Below are 8,691 nucleotides of genomic sequence, written 5' to 3'. Positions count from 1 at the left end.
GTTGACCTAGTTCATTATGTGTTATTTAATCCCATCTGTTGTAAAAACAAAATTTTGACAATCCCTAATTATGCTCATCTTGGTATTCTCCAAAGTGGGAGGAATCCCAGCCTTTTGATCCCAGAGGAGAGTGTGATCAACCAAAGGCCTCCACCCCCACCATACCCATTGTTTTATAGTTATATTTATCCACTACACCTCAAATATTGAATGACTGCTGAACAACATATTTGGGACCAGGATGAATACTATTTTCCCTGACAAGTATCAAGGAAAAGATAACAGAGATGGAGCCCAGGTGGCAGAAGGAAGGCAGGAATTGCCCATCCTCTTCCCCAAACTGCTCCAAAATCTTTGAATAATTTGAAAACAAATTTTAGAACATCAGAACACTGAAAGATGGAGTAGAACATTTTTCAGCTAAAGGCAACTTAGAAGGGCAGCAAAAAAAAAAAAGGTCCTAGAGTGGGAGTCCAGTATGCAGCCCTAGCCATAGCTTCTGCCCCATGCCAGTAAAGCAGGAACAATTCTGGGGATCTGTGAATCAGCAGCTTCCAGACCTCTCAGCTCAGAGACACCAAAAAGGATTTGGAAGGTCAACAGCAAAAGTGTCTGTAGCAACTGGGTGGGAGTCCAGACAACAAACCCAGCCCCAGTGCCAGCCTCGGCCCTGGCCCCATTAGCAAAGGACTCCCTAGTCCACTGTCTCTCACTGCTACAGCGGACCCTCCTCACAGCTCAGAAAACAGTGCTTGTGTCAGGTCCCTAGAAGGATCCCTGAAAACAGATCTGCACAAGACCCACAAAGCTTGGAACAGTGCATCCTCCACCCTGGAAACAGAGCCCCACTCTAACAAAGAATAAAAAGCCAAGTAATAGCCTGGGAAAATGAGCATCAGACAAAAAAAAAATTTCTGACCATTAAAAGTTATCATGGTGAAAAGGAAGCTCTAAACTAAAGATAACAAAATCAAAGCTCCTACAGCCAGAACATCCAAGAAAAATAAGAATTGATGTCAGATTATGGAAGAGCTCAAAAGGAATTTTGAAAATCAAGTAAAAAAAAGATAGAGGAAAAATTAGGGAAAGAATTAAGAGTGGTACAAAAGAAAATACAAAAAAGCTAATGAGAAGAATGCCTTAAAAAGCAAAAGTGGCAAAATGGCAAAAGAGGTACGTAAGCTCACTGAGGAAAATAATTTCTTAACAATTAGAATTGAGCAAATGGAAAGCAATGAGTTTATGAAAAACCAAGATACAATAAAAAAATTAAAAATGAAATATTTCAGTGGAAAAACAATTGACCTAGAAAATAAATCCAGGAGATTAATTAATTAATTAAAATGTATTGATCTACCTGAAAATCATGATTAAAAAAAGAGTCTGGAAGAAACTAGGCATTGATCCACACCTAACACCCAAGATACAGTTGAAATGGGTTCATGATTTAGACATAAAGAGTGATGCTATAAGCAAATCAGAAAAACAAGGAATAGTCTTTATTTCAGATTTGTGGAGAAGGAAAGCATTTGTAGCCAAAGAACCAGAGTACATTATGGAATGCAAAATGAATAATTTTGATTATATTAAGTTTAAAAATTTTTGTACAAAAAAAAAAAAAAAAAACCAATTGCAGACAAAATTAGAAGGGAAGCAATAAACTGGGGGAAATTTTTTTTTTACATCCAAGGGTTCTGAAAAAAGCCTCATTTCTAAAATATATAGAGAATTGACTCAAATTTATAAGAATTCAAGCCATTCTCCAATTGATAAATGGTCAAAGGATATGTACAGACAATTTTCAGATGAAGAAATTAAAACCATTTATAGTTATATGAAAAAAATGCTCTAAATCACTATTGATCAGAGAAACACAAATTAAGACAACTCTGGGGTACCACTACATGTTAGGATTCTTACAAGGTGCTAAGTCACTGGAATGGATATAAATTATCTAATTTAGCATGGTACTTAACAATTCTCTAGTTCAGTAATGTATTTACTAGAATTCCAGGAGATTCACACCTTTAAGAGAGCATACTTTTAAGGAGCTCCCACAAGCCCACTCTAGGAAGCAGAGTCTGATTCCCACACTCTAGGAGATTCAGAGTCAGGAGTCATTCGAAATTCCACCGTGGTGCTGGCTGGAGACATTTGGAAAGACCAGAGGCTGAAACTGACTGGAGACATTTGGACAAGAGCTCTCGGGGAATCAAGGAGAGAGGAAGGCCTCTACAGAAAGCTAGCCAAGCCCCAAGTGAAGGAGACAAGACTTGAAGGAGAAAATAAAGGATCTGGAGATAAGATTTGGAAAGAGACAGTAAAGCACTTTAATTCCTGGCCACATTTGGGGATTATTGAACTGAACTGAAACTAAGGCTGCCTCCAGAAGCTCTCCAAGAAATCTGCTCCCAGAAAATTATTACAATTTAGAGAAACAGAACATCATAACTACATACCTCTCAGATTGGCTAAATTGACAGGAAAAAGATAATGACGAATGTTGGAGGGGATGTGAGAAAACTGGGATGCTGATACATTGTTAGTGGAATTGTGAATGCATCCAATCATTCTGGAGAGTAATCTGGAACTATGCTCAAAGGGCTATTAAACTGTGCATACCCTTTGATCACACTGTGTTTCTACTGGGATTATATCCCAAATAAATCATAAAGGAGGAAAAAGGACTCATTTGTGCAAAAATGTTTGTGGCAGCCCTCTTTGTAATGGCAAGAAACTGGAAACTGAGTGGATGCCCATCAATTAGAGAATGGCTTAATAAATTATGGTATATGAATGCTATGGGATATTATTGTTCTGTAAGAAATGACCAACAGAATGATTTCAGAGAGGCTTGGAGAGACTTACATGAATTGATGCTGAGTGAAGTGAGCATCCAGGAGATCATTATACACAGCAACAAAAAGATTATGCGATGATCAATTCTGATGGATGTGGCTCTCATCAACAATGAGGTGACTCAGGCCAGTTCCAATGATCTTGTAATGAAGAAAACCATCTATACCCAGAGAGAGAGGACTGTGGGAACTGAGTGTGGACCACAACATAGCATTTTCACTTTTTTGTTGTTGTTTACTTGCTTTTTTTCTTTCATTTTTTCCCTTTTCATCTGATTTTTCTTGTGCAGCATTACTGGAAATAAGTATAAAAGAACTGCATATGTTTAACACATATTGAATTACTCGCTTTCTAGGGAAGGAGAAGGAGAAAAGGAAGGGAGAAAAACTGGAACACAAGGGTTTGCAAAGGCGAATGTTAAGAACCATCTTTGCATATATCTTGAAAATAAAAAAAACTATCATTAAAAAAAATAGGAGGACTTAGAATATTATATTCCAGAGGATAAAAGAGCTAGAATTATAACCAAGAATCACCTACCCAGGAAAATTGAATATAATCTGTCAGGGGAAAAGGTGGAAATTCAATGAAATAAAGAATTTTCAAGCAATCAAGATGAAAAAAATCAGACCTGAATGGAAAATTTGATTTTTAAATATAGGACTAAAGAGAAGCATAAGAAGGTAATGAGGAAAGAAATACCAAAAGGGACTTAATAAGGTTTATCTGTTTACATTCTTGTATGGGAAGATGATTGTAACCCATTAGAACTTTCTCATTACTGTGTCAGTTAGAAGAACTATATATATATATATATAGAGAGAGAGAGAGAGAGAATATATAGTTATTATATAGAGAGCATATATACATATATATATAATATATTCTCTCTCTATATATAGACAGTTCACAGGTGTGAGTTAAATATGAAGGGATAATATCTTTTTTTTTAAAATATGGGTGAGACCCAGAGAAGAAACACTGGGAGGGGAATGTAAATTGTTAGCACTAATATCTGTCTGCCCAGGTTGCATGTACCTTCGGATTCTAATGTTTATTGTGCAACAAGAAAATGATATTCACACACATGTATTGTACCTAGACTATATTGTAACACATGTAGGATGTATGGGATTGCCTGTCGTCGGGGGGAGGGAATAGAGGGAGGGGGGGTAATTTGGAAAAATGAATACAAGGGATAATATTATAAAATATATATATATATAATTAAAAAAATAAAAATAAATAAAAAATAAAATATGGGTGAGAGAAGAATATACTGGGAGAAAGGGAAAGGGAAAAATGGAATAGTATAAATTATTTGCCATAAAAAGGGAAAAAAGCTTTTATGGAAGGGGGAGGAAAAGATATGTGAACCTTATCCTCATCAGAACTGGCTCAAAGAGGAAATAACATACACAATCAATATGAATATAGAAATCTACCTTACCCTTCAGGAAAGTAAGAGGAGAATGAGATAAGGGAACAGGAGAGGGTGATAAAAGAGAGGGCATAATTAGTGGAGAATGGTCAGTAACAAAATATTTTTGAGAATGGACAGGGTGAAAGGAAAGAAAAGGAAAAGAATAAATGGGGGGAATACAATTAAGCAATAGTAATTGTAAAAAAAATTTTGAAGCAAGTGTCTCTGAAAAGGCCGCATTTCTCAAACATAGAGGAAACTGAGTCAAATTTATTAAAAAAAAAAAAAAAAGAGAGAGAGAGAGTTATACCTCAATTTATTATCAAAAGATAGAATCTATGCCCAAAGGGCTATAAATTTATGTACATCTTTTGGATTAATAATATCATTACTAGGCATAAATCCCAAAAGATATTAAAAGGAAAAAAGGAAAAGGACTTATACATACAAAATATTTATAGAAGCTCTCTTCTCAGAGAAAAAAAATTGAAGAGATGTCCAACAATTGGCAAATGGCTGAATAAATTGTGGTATATGATTATGATGGGGAGTCATTGTTCTATGGCATATAATGAGCAGAATGCTCTCAAAAATACCTGGAAAGCTATCTATGAACTCAAGTAAAGTGAAATATACTATATACAAAAAAATAGCAATGTTCTGGGATGATCAGTTGTAAATGACTTTGCTATTTTCAGCAGTACAATGATTCACAACTACTCTCAAAGGCTTTCCATAAAAAATCCTATCTATACCCAGAGAAGGAACTCATTGTATCTGAATAGAGATTGAAGTATATTTTCTCTTTCCCTCCCTCCCTCTCTCTTTCTCTCTCTGTTTCTCTCTTTGTCTGTCTCTCTGTCTCTCTCTCTTACTTTTTTTTTGAGGTTTGTGTTTGTTTTTTAGGGTGAGAGATCTATGTTTTCTCTCACAACATGGCTTTGTTTTACATAACTTCAATTGTGGTTTCTTAATGAGTGTTGGGGGTGAGGTAAGGGAAAAGAATCTGAAACTCAAAAGTTTAAAAAAAAAAACAAATGTAAAAAATATTATTGTTTTAAATGTAACTAGGGGAAAATACTAAATAAATAAATAAACAAACAAATAAATAAATAAATAAATAAATAAATTTAACAACAATTACAATCTTTACTTCCAGAAAGCACTGGTAACATAAAAGTCCATCATAAATAATCTCTTTATTAAAGTAAGTGGTAAATTGAAATTGATTCAAGCTGTTTACAACCACATAAAAAAAGCTCCAAATCACAAATAATAGAAAAAAATACAAATTAAAGCAATTCTGAGGTTCCATTTTAGACCTATTGTATTGGTAAAGATGACAAAAAATACTAATAAATGTTGGAAAAGCTGCTAAAAAACAAAATGAAGAATTGGTAATAAAGCTGTGAATGTCTCTAACCATTCTAGAAAACAATCAGGAAGTTTCTGTAAAAAGTCACTAAACTATGTTTACCCCTTGATATAGCTCTAAAGAAAAAAAGAATGCTTATGTAAAAAAAAAAAAAAATTCTAATCAAGTCAGTAACCAATTCTCAAATATCTACTATGTTCCAGTCTGTTTGCAAAGTACTGAGAATACAAAGAAGGGTAAAAAATAAAGTCCTTATTCTTAAGGAGTTTATGGTCTAATGGGGGATACAACATGCAAACAACTATCTATGAACAAGATACATACAGGATACTTTATAGATAACCAATGGAGGAGGTACTAGAATTAAGGAGAACCAAGAAAGGCTTCTTATAGAAGGTGGAATTGTATGTGAGACTTGAAGAAAGCCTGGGAAACCAGAAGTCAAAAAAAAAAAGAAAAGGGAATGAATTCCAAACATAGGGCACAGCCAGTAAAACTACACAGAATTGGGAGATGGACTGTGATGTTCAGGAAATAGAAAGGAGGCCAGTGTTACTAGATTACACAAGATATGGGGCTAAGTAAAGTATCAGAAGAGTAGAAAGGTAGAAAATTACAAAGTTATGAAGGGCTTAAAAAACCCAGAAGTTTTATATTTTATCCTAAAGGTAATAGAGAGCCATTACAATGGGAGGAGGAGGGAAGGGAAAATAGGAATTAGTGACATTTTATTGGTCAATTAGAAGGACATGGAAGGGAGAAAAAAATAAAACATAGAAGAACATAATTTTTATTTGATATTTTATTTTTTTTTATATTTTAATTAATTAAAAGAATTCATGTTCTAATTTTTTCCCTCCCTCTCCTTTCTTCTTACTGAGAAAGGCAAGCAATTTGCTATCAGTTATACATGTGCAGTCAGGGAAAACGTACTTCCATATTAATCATGTTGTAAAAGACAACAAGCCAAAAATAACAAAAAAACCAAAATATAAACCAAGTTTAAAGAAGGGAAAGTATGTTTCAATCTGCATTCAGACACCCTAAATTCATTCTCTGAAGATGAAAAGCATTTTTCATAATGAGTCCATTGGAATTATTTAAGATAATTGTAGCTATTAGATAAGTCATTCAAAGTTGGTCATCATACAAGATTGTTGTTTCTGTGTCCAATGTTCTCCTGGTTCCGCTTACTTCACTTAGCATCAGTTCATGATTAGTCTTTGTAGGTTTTTTCTGAAAATGTCCTCTCGTCATTTCTTGTAGCACAACAGTATTCCATCATAATCATAAATCACACCTTGTTCAGTCATTCCCAAATTAATGGGCATTCCCTTAATTTACAATTCTTTGCCACTAGTAAAAGAGCTGTTATAAATACTTTTGACCATAAAAGTCAAACCATATAAGTTTCTGTCTTTTTTAAAAAATCTCTGAAATATAGACCTAGTAGTAGTAGTATTGCTGAGTCAAAGAGTGTGTATGGTTTTATAGCCCTTTTAAGCATATTTCCAAATTGTTCTCCAGAATGGTTAGATCAATTTACAACTCCACCAATAATGCTTTAGGATTCCAATTTGTTGTTTTTCTTTTCTATTTTATTAGCCAATTGGATAGAAGTGAGGCGATATCTCAGAATTATTTTAATTTACATTTCTCTAATCAATAGTGATTTAGAGGATTTTAAAATGATTATTTCCTCTATAATTAGTGCTAGGTGGTGATGGTAGCAAACAATACTTGAAATTCTCATCAAAGTTGATTCAAAGAGGGAATAACATATATGGTCAATTAGGCATAGGAGTCTATCTTAAAAGTAAGAGGAGGAGAAGATAAAAGAAGAGGGGTGATAGAAGGGAGGATGTAAAAAAAGAAAGAGACAGAGAGACAAAAGGATTAAACAGGAATAAATAGAGTAGAGGGAAATGCGGTTAGTAATTATAATTGTGAAAAAATTATAGCAAGTTTCTCTGATAAAGACCTCATTTCTCAAAAATATAGAGAATTGAATCAAATTTAGAAAAACATGAGCCATTATCTAATTGTTAGATAATCAAAGGATATGAACAGGTCGTTTTTAAAGGAGGTAATGAAAGCTATCTATATTCATATTAAAAATTGCTCTAAATCACTATTGATTAGTGAAATGCAAATTAAAACAATACAACCTGATACCTATTAAATAAGACAGAAAAAGGAAATGTGGAGTTATGAAGTGACCCAATGTTCTAGAGAGCAGTTTGGAACCATGACCATAGGACTATAAAACCATACACACCCTTTGCCCCAGCAATACCACTACAAATCTGTAGCCCAAAAAATATTTTTTAAAAATTTTGATTCTATTAAATTAAAAAGATTTTGCACAAATAAAACTAATGCAGCCAAAATTAGAAGTGAAGAAGAAAATTTGGGGAAATTGTTTATAGCCAGTGTTTCTGATAAAGACTTCATTTCTAAAATATACAGAGAACTGACTCAAATTCATAAGAATATAAGTCATTCCCAAATTGATAAATGGTCAAAGTATATGAGCAGACAATTTTTAGATGAAGAAATTAAAGCCACGTATAGTCATGTGAAAAAAAAATGTTGCAAATCACTATTGATTAGAGAAATGCAAAGTAAGACAACTCTGAAGGACCACCTCACATCTATTAGATTGGCTAAGATGACAAGATGCCAAATTTACCCTGTCTTTGTGTCCCAAAGGAAAAGATTTGCCTCTGTAGTCTTCCACATAGAGTAAAAATTGAATAGCATTGTGTTCTTCAAAGTGTTATAATTACTATGTTTTTGCCATGACATAAAAAGCTAGATTGACTGAATAATTATAAACAAGATAGGATTTAAGGGAAAAAAATCCTTAAATGTGGAGAAGAGTTAGAACTTTTTTTTAGTGAACAGAACTAGTGATATTGTAAAGCCAACTGGGGGCTTCTGCCTGGAAAACTTCATTAACTTTGCAAAGCTGAAAAATGAACATTTTCTTTCTATTCTGACAAGAGAATGATCATTATAAAGTAATTTTTTT

Source organism: Sminthopsis crassicaudata, chromosome 2 (assembly GCF_048593235.1).
Source record: "Sminthopsis crassicaudata isolate SCR6 chromosome 2, ASM4859323v1, whole genome shotgun sequence".
NCBI lineage: Eukaryota > Metazoa > Chordata > Mammalia > Dasyuromorphia > Dasyuridae > Sminthopsis > Sminthopsis crassicaudata.
This window is presented reverse-complemented; position numbering follows the sequence as displayed.